This window comes from Carassius auratus, chromosome 1 (assembly GCF_003368295.1).
Source record: "Carassius auratus strain Wakin chromosome 1, ASM336829v1, whole genome shotgun sequence".
Classification (NCBI taxonomy): Eukaryota; Metazoa; Chordata; class Actinopteri; order Cypriniformes; family Cyprinidae; genus Carassius; species Carassius auratus.
The window spans coordinates 24,087,833-24,101,726 of NC_039243.1; the positions used below are offsets into that span (position 1 = coordinate 24,087,833).

The window sequence follows — 13,894 nt, forward strand, 5'->3', positions numbered from 1 at the left end:
ATCAATATATAATTTTGAAAAACTGATATTATAACCAAAGATTCCTCATAAAGTAGACTACCAGTAAATTTGATAAAAATTATTCTGACAATAGACCTGACCATTTTTTGTTTAAGTGCTATCTGATATTATCAAGATGAATTTGTTCTGACAGGTTAACTCTGAGTTCTTGTCATCTTTTATTACCATTATCTAAACTATAGCAAATAAACTGTGATAGCGTTTGAAATGTTCAAGGTGTCTGAATAAATGTAGTTTTTACTGTATACATACACAATATGCTTATATGTACTTATAATACTGACACATTGAGAAGTGTCATTATAGTTAGTTTGTTAGTACTTAGTTTCTTTATTTTTCAAATAATAATAATAGTAATAAAAAGTAGTAATATAATTAGAGTCAGCCAGCTGTCAACAGTTCAAGGGCAGAGGTAATGCCTCTTATAATTAACTATATATATATATATATATATATATATATATATATATATATATATATATATATATATATATATATATATATATATATATATATATATATATATATATATATATATAATTATTATTATTTTTTTTTACATTTATTTGACATTTTCTTGGCTTAACCCCAATACACTTCTCAACGTATGAATGGAATCAAAACCCATTCGTGAGAAGGACCTATCAGTGATGATAATTTGATCAGACAGATAGATGGATGGATGGATGGATGGATGGATGGATAGATGGATAGAACAGATAGATGGAATAGTGCTAATGTTGATCTGAACACTTAGGTCCCCTGTTAAATGGTAAACTGCGACATCTCTTTGGTTGCTTTGACATTTCTTGCCAATTTCATGTTAACTTTGAAAATATTCAATTGGCTAAATTTCTAAATCAATGTTACAATCAACATATATTGTAACATTATATTATCATCCTTGCCATAGCATTCAGAGATGGTGAGAATGTGAAATATTGTTAAATGTAAGGTCAGCCAATCAGGCGTCACACTTCACCATCTAACAGGGGACCAGTGTGCTTTAGTCTAGAGAAATCACTATTATATGCACAGATCTGTTGCTGTGTGCGTTTAGCATGTACAGTTTAGTCTGTGTAGAAATGACCATGCAGTAGTGAACAAAATGGTGACCTAAACATGGAAACATTGAAATTGAACACATTGAAAACTGATTTTGTTCAAGTGAAAAAAATTATTGAACATCATTGAACCAAATTTACACTTCAGATTTCACCAACAAATCTTTTGACATTGTATGGGTAAAAACCAGCAGAAAGAGCTCCTTAAGGTAACAATTGCAGGTCAGTACGTTTAATAGTAAAGAGTGCATTTGTTAGATAAAATGACTTTGGTCCCCAGTTAGATGGTGATGTGCGATACATGTCTGGCTGATTTGCCCTTTCTCGAATAACAAACGCACTATAAAGATTCTGGAGCTTAAAACTCAACAATTCTATTACTGACGAATACTGTTCAATTTAAAGGGTTTATCGTGGACTACGGTGTTTATAGTTTTTATTCGTTTAATACGCAAATTTTACATTATTTCGAGTTTAATGAAACACAACTTTTTTTCTGTCAAAAACAATTTTGTTTGACATGAGTAGCATATTTTACTAACTATTCAGCAGATGTTGTAAAAAATGCTTGAAAAAAATCTTACAGGATAGAGACATTTATTACGTCAGTTTTGATGTCTTTTATCTCAAACTCAAATTCAGCTGTATTTTATGATGACTGTGTTTATGGAGTGGAATTTTTTCAGCAATTAATACCTCAATGTTGAAACTTTTCACATAAACTTATTGTATGACTTCAGAAAACTTTGAATACAACACAAATAGTTTTTAATACTTTTATAATCTTTCTTGCACTAAATGTCCATGAGTATGTGTACCCCAATATATTATTTCATCAGGAAATAACATTTGCCCATAGATTCTGCATATTGATGCTAAAGGTTTCTCATTCAAAGCCATGGAGTTTTCTGTCAATATGTGACCGGTTGAGAACGCTTGTAGAGTTTAAGCAGTGTGGAAATACACACAGAAGAGATTCTGTTAGAATGACTTTGGTCCCCAGTTAGATGGTGAATTGTGACGTCTATTTGGCTGATTTTGCCATGAGAAGCCTACTAAGCTTGATTCTATTTAGCCATTTTTTTACATTATTTCTGAATGTAATAATGACATATGAGTTACACATATTATCTGTCTTTATACACAATTTTGACTATAATGTATATTAGTATATTACTTATATTACTAAAAATTACTTAAATTACTTTTGATTGTTCACTAGTAGTATTAATATGGTTTTATTTTTTTACCCTAAAATCTTTTTACAGTGTTTGTTGAACGGGTATTTTAGTGTTATGATCAACATTGGCGTTGCATGCACAGATAGTGTAGATGCTAAATGTAAGGTCAACCAGCATCACACTTGACCATCTAACAGGGGACCAGTGTGCTTTAGTTTAGTCACATCACTTCTACACTCTAAAAACCCATAAGTTTTTAGAGTGTAGAATTTTTTTCAATTTTTTTGTGGACACCAATTATCTAAAAAAAAAAAAAACTCTTAAGCAAATTTTTTTATTTACTTATACATTATAATAATTACATGAATTAATTTAGTCAAGTCAAGCTAAAAAGCTTTCTTTTTGCTTAATGTTTAAGTGCAGTGAACTTAAAACTGTTTATCATACATAATGTTTTTCATTTAGCAATTATTTTGGTACTTTATAAATTACAAATACTAACTAAAAAAAGAATCAAAAACCGCACGATCTGTGTATTTCTGAATGTGAAACACTGGAAGATCATCTCATCACAACTGCAGTGCTTGCAGGACATTTCATTGTCCATGATAACACAATCAGCAGGAGAGGGGCTTGTGTCAGTGATGTCTCGCTCAATTCATCCTGGAATAAGCACAGAGAGGAAAACTTTATCGTCAGAGACTAAATTAGACATTAATATGTAATGCCAACAGAGTGGGGGGAACTTTAACATCAGAACCCAGAAGAGTAATTCACCATGGGATCGTTCTAGAGCTGGGCGATATGGCCTAAAAAACAAACAAACAAAAAACTAATTTTTTCATTAAAAAATCTGATTTACAATTTTAATTGATTTTCCCCCTACTTAAAATCAATATTCAGATGACAAAGAAGTAGTTTCAAAGAAGTTAAAATTTCATTCTTTATAATTTAACAGTCAAATTTAAAACTGAGACAAGATTATATATATATATATATATATATAAAGGCAGAATTACCTTAAAGCTGGAAAGACCTTATTGATTTTTGTACTAGCCCATCATGCATCTAACCATCCACTCAGCGTTCAGAGCTGTTCAGATTAAACTGCAGCTCCGCAGTGAAACAATGTCATGGACAGAGTACAGAGCAAGTGGAAATATATTTTCTAGGCTATATTTTCCATCTTGTAATGCCACAGGTTTAGGTTATTTATTGATTGATTTAAATATAAATGATTTGTAATAGAGCAGACACTGTCTAACCATGTCTACACCAAACGTGAGAGTTGTGCCGTGCTCCGCTGAGCTGAAAGTGTGTCTAGACTTGATGACATCACACTACAGTGTCACATCATCTGAACGTAGTGTCAGTAAATTTGATCATAAACAGAACGAGCATCATCTCACTGATGGGGATCGTGTCACATCCAGTGTAGACAACATCAGACACAAATATTGAAGCAGTTATGTTCATTTTTGAAAAACGATGTTTTTAATAAATAGCTAAATAAGCAAAAAAATAATAAAAATAAGCAAGCAAGCGCAAGTTTGGGGGTTTGATTCCCCTGGAACACATGATATGTAAAAATTGATAGCCTGAATGCACTGTAAGTAGCTTTGGATAAAAGCGTCTGCTAAATGCATAAATTAAATTTTTAATTTAATTTTAATTTAAATAAGAAAGTTTTAGGCTGTGAGTGTGTGCAGTTTACACTGTAGAAAATAAATAGAAGCATCGTCAAGTTATGTTTACCACAGGCACTATTTTATTCATAAATTGAAAAACTCCATGAAAAAAAACATATGAAAATCTCAATGCAACGCACAGCTCTGACGTCATAATTCCACCACTCTTATTTCAGATCTATTATGGCAGTTAATTCTTACATTTTATGTCCTAAAGAACATTTATTCTCACACATGTACACTGGGGAAGCATGAAGGGCTCCTTAATGTTGACATCATGTAAAAAAAAAACTATAATAATAAAAAAACGGTGATGGAGGCAGTTAGTGTTTGTGATTTGCCCTCACATGAAGATCAGACGTTTAGAATGTGATGAATGTCTGTGAAATCTTGCAGGTCTCTAATATGGTGAAACCTAGAAAACCACAAAAACGTGAAGTGTTTAACCGACATTGGAAAAGAGAAAGCCAAGGCTGTGTCCTGTTATGTTCGGTTTGCTCTTCAGCTAAACAGAAGTTACCTGAAGTGTTGAGGCTCACTCTGTTCCATTCAGCATCCAGCTCAGCCTGCAGTTTAAGAAAGATTTGTAAAGGTTTACTACAAGTTTGTACATTTCTTTTGTAATTTTAATATATTACAATATTCATGTCTGTGTATAAGCTTCAACCTAATTTTGGATTAGTACTCTTAGAAGCTAGTTGTTTAAAAACAGACCAAAAAACAAACAAGCACACGTTTATCAGGGCATTTCCCCAAAAAAGCACTGTATGGCTAAGATGAGCGTAGAAACTTTTGACACCAAATGGTCTCAACAATCGACTTGCTCATAATGCTTTTGAGAAACACAGTCCTGAACATCACAGTTAACATCAGTGACATTCAAATCGTTTAGTGACGAAATGCCAGCTAATGTTAAGATTAGTGTCCTTCTTTGATGTTAACATCATACTGTAAGCAGTGATGCTAAAATAGAATCCAAATCAATGCGCATTCAAAAGCGCTTGGGCGCTCTGTAAAAACAGCATTTCCCAAAAATAAAAGACATTTTCACAATTGTTTTGATGTACTTACAAGTTGTTCCATAAGTTTGCTCCAGTCGCTTGTGATTATCCGCCGTGTTGAACGGATTCTTCTGAACGTCGATTAGAACAACAACGTGACGTCACGGAGTAAACTTAAAATTAATAATTTAAATAGAAAAGTCTACTCAAAACCCCACGTTAAGCCACACAAAAAAATAAAACAATTCCTCATTCAGAAAATGTAATTTTTATAAGTTGCATCAATGATTTAAAAGACTTTAAATGTGGTGTTCTTAATCTTTTTACGTTAGTAGTACCATTCAGGTTCAGACCTGTTGCTGTGTAAGTTTAGCATGTTCAGTTTAGTCTGTGTAGAAATGACCGTGCAGTAGTGAACAAAATGGAGACCTAAACATTGAATCATACATATATATATATATATATATATATATATATATATATATATATATATATATATATATATATATATATATATATATATATATATATATCAGTATCTACAATGTGTATGATGGTCTTTCCTGGCTAGTGTATTATAAAAAAGTAAAATAAAATCAGATTATTTTTCAAGCTACATAATCTTAAATCAGATCAATCCGAATCAAAGTGACTTGTTTTAAAGAATCCCCACACCCCCAGTTCCCCCAGCAGTGTCTGGTAAACTGATGGTCTCCTCTCTTCATATGCTAATAACACTAATGCCTCCACATTATCACCTGTCCTCTCACAGCGAGCAGGTATTTGGACATACAAGCAAAGCCCAGAAAAGAAAGCAGGTCCATTTAAGTGTATTTTATAAATGAAATGATACAAATAGTATTTAATTATACCAGATATTAATTTATTATTATAAAATGTTGGTTGAAACTCAACATTTTTGCAAAGAAGCTGTTTATATTTTAGGCATTGTATATTATTTTATTTTTAAATGCTAGATAAATAAAATAAGATCATAGCAGTAAGTCCGGGGAATACTTTTATTAAGTCAGGCATTTGTTGAACACACTGCTGGGTACTTTTTAAAAATACAGGAGAGCTTCTTTCCCATAACATGCACCAATCCGGCATCAGGTTTATGCTCTGTGGTCTCTCAAACACTGGATAATATCAGTTAAAAAATATATATCATTTCCCTTAGGGCTTAAATGAACCTCATCATTTAAATATAGCTCAGGTTTGTCAAACACTATGTGTGGATGATGGACAATGCTCCATTAAAACAGAGAACAAACTTGGCCATCACATTGTTCACAAACTTCCTGACTTTGTCCACCTTTCCTCCAGTGGTGCCTCGGGTCGATTGAAGAAAGCATAATCTTCATTTGTTCAGTTCTTTCTTTAAGACACTGTTGGAAGAAAGGAAGGAGGTCACCCCAACACATGCCTCCTCTGTCAAACACTGGACCTGGGAGGACACACTGAGATTGGTGCCCATGGTTTCCCTTGCTTGCTTTCACCACGTCGAATGTAGCTGTCCCAACAATCCAGATTCTGCATGCAGCTGATAGAAAATATAAAATACAAATTATTAATTATGGCTCAAATCTTTGGAGGTTCCATAATTGCTGAAAATGTGTTTATAGGATGTTTATTTTATTGTTACATTTCCAGTCTTTAACATGGACAGCCAAAACTCACAGGTTTAAACGTTAAAGCTGGTCCCTGAAATTGAAAGATATTCAGATGAATATACACTAACACTAAGAGGTTTACTTGTCTTGAAATGAGATTGACATCTATTATTCTTGTTGATTGTGGCAATTCCATTTTTGGGAGTATATATTTTTGTATTCAGAACATTTTATATTCAAAATATATTGAGTAGCAACATACCTTTTTTTTTGAGGACTGAACTTTCTGATGAAGTGAAATTCTTGTTTAGAGTGAACAATGTGAACTGTTGACTTGACTTTTCTTAAAAGAAAAAAGTAAAGACAGTTTTGTTAAACATGTTTAAACATAGTTGCAACATTTGTAGAATAAGTGATTAGAAAATGTAGAACTTACTCATGTTGTAGGATATGTTCTCCTTTCTAGCAGCCAGAATCACTTTAATAGTGAGTGAATGTTCTGTGATTATAAAGCAGCACTTCCTCCAGCTGGAGAGTGATGGGTTACATCAGGATGTGATCACTGTCTGTATGATGCGGTCTGTATGGCCGGTCATCTGTATGATCAGCTTCTGTATGACCAGTCATCAGCATGCTGGCCATTCTCTTATGCATCTCGACCTGACGAGTCACTCTATGTCTTATGTTTTTACTTAAGTTTAACTATTTCTGATGGCAAGAATGGCTGTTTTAGTGTTATTATCAACATTGTTGTTTCATAGATAAACAGAATATTAAATATTGATAAATGTAAGGCAACCAAACAGGCATCACAATTCACAGTCTCACTGGGGACCATTTTTACTCTTTCTCAATCCTTGACTCTTGGTCAGGAGCCCTTGGTGTAAATATTTAGTTTGTCCATTTAGTGCAGTTTTTCCATGTGCAGGGTATTTCACTGGTTTCATTGAGATACCTTTGCATCAACAGACAAACGCTGTGGACAGGGACATTTATTACGTCAGTTTTGATGTCTTTTATCTCAAACTCAAATTCAGCTGTATTTTATGATGACTGTGTTTATGGAGTGGAATTATTTTCAGCAATTAATACCTCAATGTTGAAACTTTTCACAAACTTATTGTATGACTTCAGAAGACTTTGAATACAAGACAAATAGTTTTTAATACTTTTATAATCTTTCTTGCACTAAATGCCCTTGAGTGTAAAAAAAAAAAAAAATTCCCTGATTATTTTTCAAGCTACATAATCTTAAAGCAAACCAATCCCGGTCAAAGTGACTTGTTTTAAAGAATCCCCACATCCCCCAATTCCCCCAGCAGCGTCTGGTAAACTGATTGTGCTCTCTTCTTATATGCTAATAACACTAATGTCTCCACATTATCACCTGCCCTACACAGCAACAGTATCCGGGCTGACTGAGTCTCATCCAATCACGCTCCAGATATCTGGGTTGGGTTGTATATATACTGTTTTCCTGACAGAATCTACATTGAATTTTTTAGTTTTTTGTGAAATAAAATTCTAAAACGTTGAAGGACAAACTGCTTTTTGAGATTCCTACTTTGCCTACAAGGGACCACATACAACAAAGCCTACTAAGGCCATTTCTCATCTCTTTTTTCCATTCAAGACTGAAAAGGTAAGTTATATATTCTGAATTTAGATTCTAAAAACATGTAAATGGTAGCCTTAAAAAATAAATGTCTGCCAAAAATGCATGCAGACTGTTAAAATTTGCATGTAGTCTCTTAGTAAATGTTAGTGCTGTTTAATCTCTATTTACTGAATATATTTGTTCATTTGTTGATAGATTTTTTTTGTGGTTGTTTCTAAATATTGTTTTTCATTTTGGCAAATGCAGTGTACCCTAAAAAGATCTTGAATATTTCACAGGAAAATGAGACCCAGAAGAGTCTGTCCTGAAAAGGAAGCTTTGAAATTCATCGTATCTGGGAAAGATAAAGACATATTTCAGTCAAGAGTCAAGAGAAAGGTAAGTTATCATTTAAGACTCTGTCTCCAATACTGTGTGACTGCAAATATTAATTAAATACTTGGCATAGTAGCTTATGAATTTCAAGAAGTGTACTGTGCAATGTTATTACTAGTTCATAGTGTGCGGTGTGAAAAAATAACAACAGAAATTATAGATGATCAGTGGCTTGAATATTATGTGTATTTTAATTTTGATGCACAGTTATAAAGATTGTAATGTACTGATAATCATACTTAATAAAATATAAAATATTGATAATCATTGGAACTCGAAAACAACGGGGACACATATTAAACTTGTATCATAAATGTATGTATTCTCTAAAGCTAATATGTGTGTGTTTATGTGTTTGTGACCAACAGATCGTTGATGAACAGAAAAGAGCAGATTTGTGTGCATCTGTGACCACAAACATCACTGCAGGAGAAGAAATGATGTTCGACTGCGGAGATCCTGACAGCTCATGTAGACAGGTACATTTCTATTTCAATTAGCTCATATTTCAGAGTTATTTCATGAATTGTTATTTATTTGTAGTAGTCAAACTTCCTTTGAGTGTTAATGTAAAATAATGGAATTAACCTGGCAAACTTGTTACAAACAATGTTAAATCAGTTTGGGATCAGTACGATTTTTTAAATGTCTTTAAAAGAATATTCTGCTCACCAAGTCTGCATTTATTTAATAATAAAAAGTACAGTGAAAACTATATAATAGTGATATATTATCACAGTTTAAAGTAACAGTTCTCTCTCTCTCTCTCTCTCTCTCTCTCTCTCTCTCTCTCTCTCTCTCTCTATACGTATACTGTATATATAGACAATATATCTATAGATATCTCTATATAGGTCTATTCAGTTTATTTTAAATAAATGCTGTAATTTTAAACTTTATTTTCATTAAATAATCCTAAAAAGTACTATATATCACAGTTTCCACAAAACTATGAAGACGGAAAAGATGCTTTCAACATTGATAATATAAGAATCCTTATTAATGATTGAGAACCAATAATAATTGATCATAAAAGAACATCAATTCTGCTAATTTAAATAATTTCTGAAGATCATTTGACACTGAAGAGTGGAGTAATGATGCTGAAAATACAGCTGCACATCACAGAAATGCATTACAGTTTAAAGAACATTCAATAAGAAAACAGTTATTTCAAATTGTAATACTATTTCACAATTTTAAATTCATTTTACAATATTTCTGATCAGGTAAATGCAGCCTTGATTAGCAGAAAAGTCTTCTTTTAAAAACATTAAACCAGTCTTCCTGATCCCAGACTCACTGGTCAGGTGTTGTTCCTGTGAGAGGTGTGAATGTTTGTGGGGGAGAGAGAGCGAGAACAGGGCAGATAGCACTACAACACAATAGAGATTACTGATCAAAGTGAAGAAAAAACAATCCGCATTGGTATGGTCTTTACTATATTTCATAAAATAGTAGCACTTTCCCATAAGATGTCATTGGTTAACACTAGTTAACATGAAAATCACTTTTAAAGTGTTTATTAATTCTGATTCTGATTCTGATTCTGATCTGTAATGTTAGTAAACATTACTTTCATCATTAACAAATACGCAGAACCTGATTTTACCAAGTGAGACATGTTCCTGGGACAACATCGTTGTTGACCCTGGAACAACATTGTGATTAACCAATCAGATTTGAAGAACCAGTTTATAGATTTTGTGAAGTTTACGCTTAAAATCTGTGTTTGGTGCTTGTACATCAGTGTCATTCATCTATCATTTCCTCTGATTTTAGGGATTACTCATGGTTAAGGTTAGGTTTAGGTGTAGGGATATGGTTAAGAATATATTTTTGGAGTAAAATGTTGTTCCAGGGTCAACAAAATATGTTGACCTAGGAACACATCTAACTTGGCAAAATCAGGACGTGCTAACAAATACAATGTTTGATTTTAATAATGTATTAATAAATATTATTTAATGTAGTTGAGCTAACATTAACAAAAAATAAACAGTTGTATTTTTTTTATGTTAACAAAGCTTAAATATTTAAACAAATGTATTTCTCATTGTTAGTTAATGTGTCCTGTCCATCACTCAGTGTTTTTAAATCAAACTTAAAGACTAATTTTTACACCCTTGCATTTGAGAGATGCGGTGTACGGTTCTTTTGATGTATGTTTTTATTTTTTTAAATGTGTATATATACATATTTTTTATTTTTATTTTTGATCTCTGTTGCTTTTAAAGTAACCTTTTCTTGTAAAGCACATTGGATCAATGATGGTTGTGTTAATGTTTTGCTCTATAAATAGAAATTGAATTGACCTGACTTATTGTAAAGTGAAACTTTACACTTCAACACTTTATTTTAAGGGAATAATGCATTAGTAATCCAGAATAATGCATTAATTAATCAATAATTATTGGCTTATTCTGGTCAATAAACTTGAATATCACTTAGTAAGTGCCACTCAATAATTGTGAAAAAGTTAATAATTAATTACTGGTTTGTTTATTCTTAACTAATGCACAATTCTGGATCCTTAAAATGTTAGGTTAATCATGAATTACTAGTGTGTTATTACATGAATTACATCTTTTAATTTGGGGCTGGGTTTGAGTATAAAAGGGGATGCAAGTCAAAAAGTTTAATGTATGCAATAATAAAATTTTAGTCTGTAACAAATATGACTAAAATAATCAATTAAAGCATTAATTAAAATCAGTTTTACAAAAAAGAGCACTTGTTGAATTGTTCTGCATGTCACTTTCAGCGTTCATAACAATATCATTATTAATTCTGTACAGCTTAGTCAGGTGGCCAATAATAGAGATTGTTATAAATGAATCTTCTATATTACAGGTAGCAGGATGCTTGGTCCATTACTGACGGATGGACAACACCCTCATCAGGCCACTACACCCTCCACCCAGGATCCACTTGGTCTGTCTCTACATGTCAGAACGAGTAACTTCAGTCTTCAATGGGATGAAAGACAAAAAATATCTTAAGCAGAATGCTGAGCAAATCAGTGGAAGTGGATCCTACTATTGAGGAATGCCTTCAGGAAGTCAAAACTATGTGCAAAGACTTATTGTAGAGTTTACAATAAGCATTCAAATGATCAGATATAAATACTGGTGTGAATTTACAGGTTTTGATCACTGGTCTTATCAAATATGAACCACAAACAGCTACAGCAATGTCCATGTGGTTTCAGGAAATAGTGACACAAATGATGATCTTTCTGAAATAAGGGCTGCCAACTCAGAAAAGACTTCAGTCTTCAGTCTTGGACACATCAGTAAATCACTAGTGCCATTAAATCAAAACGGTATGTTCCATTCACCATAAACAATACTGAAGAGCTGAAGATCATTGTCTTTTCATGTTTTCAACTTTGTACAGTATGTATTACTGACATTACATTTTTTTCATTCATTCATATATTTATTCACTATATATATTTTTTATCTTTTAATTTTGTTAAATAGCAAAACCCAGAAAGCCCTGGTCAGAAACAGAGAGGAAAGTCATCGAACACTGTTTCAAGATCTACTTGGAGGAAATGAAGGCTCCTGGAAAAGTGGACTGTGAAAGATGCATAAATGCAAACAGGATTCTAAAGGGTAATGGAAGAGACTGGAAAACAGTTAAATACTTTGTGCTCAACAGAATAATTTCAGTTAAGAGAAGTTTGGGTCAACAGTACTGAGCCCATAAACCCTGAGAGCTATTTTTAGAGAGATTATGAGAATAAAGTTTGACTTGATTTCATTCAAAATGCTGTTTTGTTTTTTCACAATATCCTTTTCAATGCAGGAAGTCTGCATATATATATATATATATATATATATATATGTATATGTATGTATGTATTTATGTATATGTATGTATGTATTACCTCCAAAGATCCAAATGGTTATCTGTTTTCTTGCCTTTACATTTAACAATTTACATTTCACATGAATGTTTAGAATATTCTGCCTATTTCTGAATGTAATGGCAATGTTGATAATAAAAATGGAGCCCCTAAATCAAGTGCTGCTCTGAAAAATGGTAGTGTGTTAAACGACTAAAGTGCCAATGCTTAAAGTATTTTATTGTAGCTCTCCATACAACACCTGACACTAATACACACATGGAGGTCAAAACTCAAAAATATTTATTGATTGTTGCATTGATAATTTTCAGTTGGATCTACAAATGTGCAAATGTTAAAAGACATTCAGTTCATTTAATCTACTGGAGCCAACTGAAGATTTTAATGCAGTAAATAAAAAAAATTAAAGCACACTGGTCCCCTGTTAGATGGTGAAGTGTGACGCCTGATTGGCTGACCTTACATTTAACAATATTTCACATTCTCACTATCTGTGAATGCTATGGCAAGGATGATAATATAATGTTACAATATATGTTGATTGTAACATTGATTTAGAAATTTAGCCAAGTGAATATTTTCAAAGTTAACATGAAATCTTCAAGAAATGTCAAAGCAACCAAAGAGATGTCGCAGTTTACCATTTAACAGGGGACCTAAGTGTTCAGATCAACATTAGCACTATTCCATCTATCCATCCATCCATCCATCTATCCATCCATCCATCCATCCATCCATCCATCCATCCATCCATCTATCTATATATTAAAAAAATGCACAAATTGGCCTCCAAGATCAAACCGGTCCCCAGTTAGATGGTGAAGTATGACGTGATCTGTTTGGTTGCCTTTACATTTAACAAATTACATTTATTTATTTATTTATTTTACAAAAAAATGGAGCCTCTGAAAAATGTCAGTGTTAAACAGCTAAAGTGGCATAGTTAAAAGGTGTTTTACTGAACTCAATTGAAATTTTTCAATGCAGCAAGCTAACATATAATATTGTTTCTTAAGTTAACATATAATTTTGTTTCTTAAGTTAACATATAAAGTTCTTTTTTAACTTAACATATAATGTTAATGTGTCTGTGATGTAAGAAGAGGTGATTCAGTCTAACAGGCGTCACACGTCACCATCTAACTGGGGACCAAACTCATTTTATCAAACACATGCACTCTTTACTGTCAGAAGTATTGACATGCAATTGTTACCTTAAAGAGCTCTTTCTGCTCTTTTTAACCCATAAATTTGTTTTGTTGATGTAAATTAAACAAACTAATAATGCTTTACTTGAGAAATTAATGTAATTATTTTTCTTCTCGCCTTTTATTGTTTGATTAGCATTAATGCCAACACTTAACTCAAGCCACAAGGCAAGATTTTTACAGATAAAAAAAAGGAATCTCAGTGACCAACTACTGGTCTAAAAATATTTGACTGGAAAAATAATCTTGTA

The 13,894-nt window shown here is 32.4% G+C and overlaps 1 protein-coding gene and 1 long non-coding RNA gene across 3 annotated transcripts in view; both read left to right on the forward strand.

Annotated features, from left to right (window-relative positions):
- The window catches only part of LOC113105086 (receptor tyrosine-protein kinase erbB-4-like), a 36,452-nt gene that overhangs the window by 6,811 nt on the left and 15,747 nt on the right, over nucleotides 1-13,894 (forward strand). The gene's annotated exons all lie outside the window — the stretch shown is intronic.
- On the forward strand, nucleotides 8,503-12,593 carry LOC113105094 (uncharacterized). Of its 2 annotated transcripts, XR_003292296.1 has the most exons (4): nucleotides 8,503-8,564; nucleotides 8,930-9,040; nucleotides 11,415-11,886; nucleotides 12,047-12,593. It is a non-coding gene; the product is annotated as an uncharacterized LOC113105094 (long non-coding RNA). The 2 variants fall into 2 exon arrangements; XR_003292295.1 differs by having other exon boundaries at nucleotides 11,415-12,593.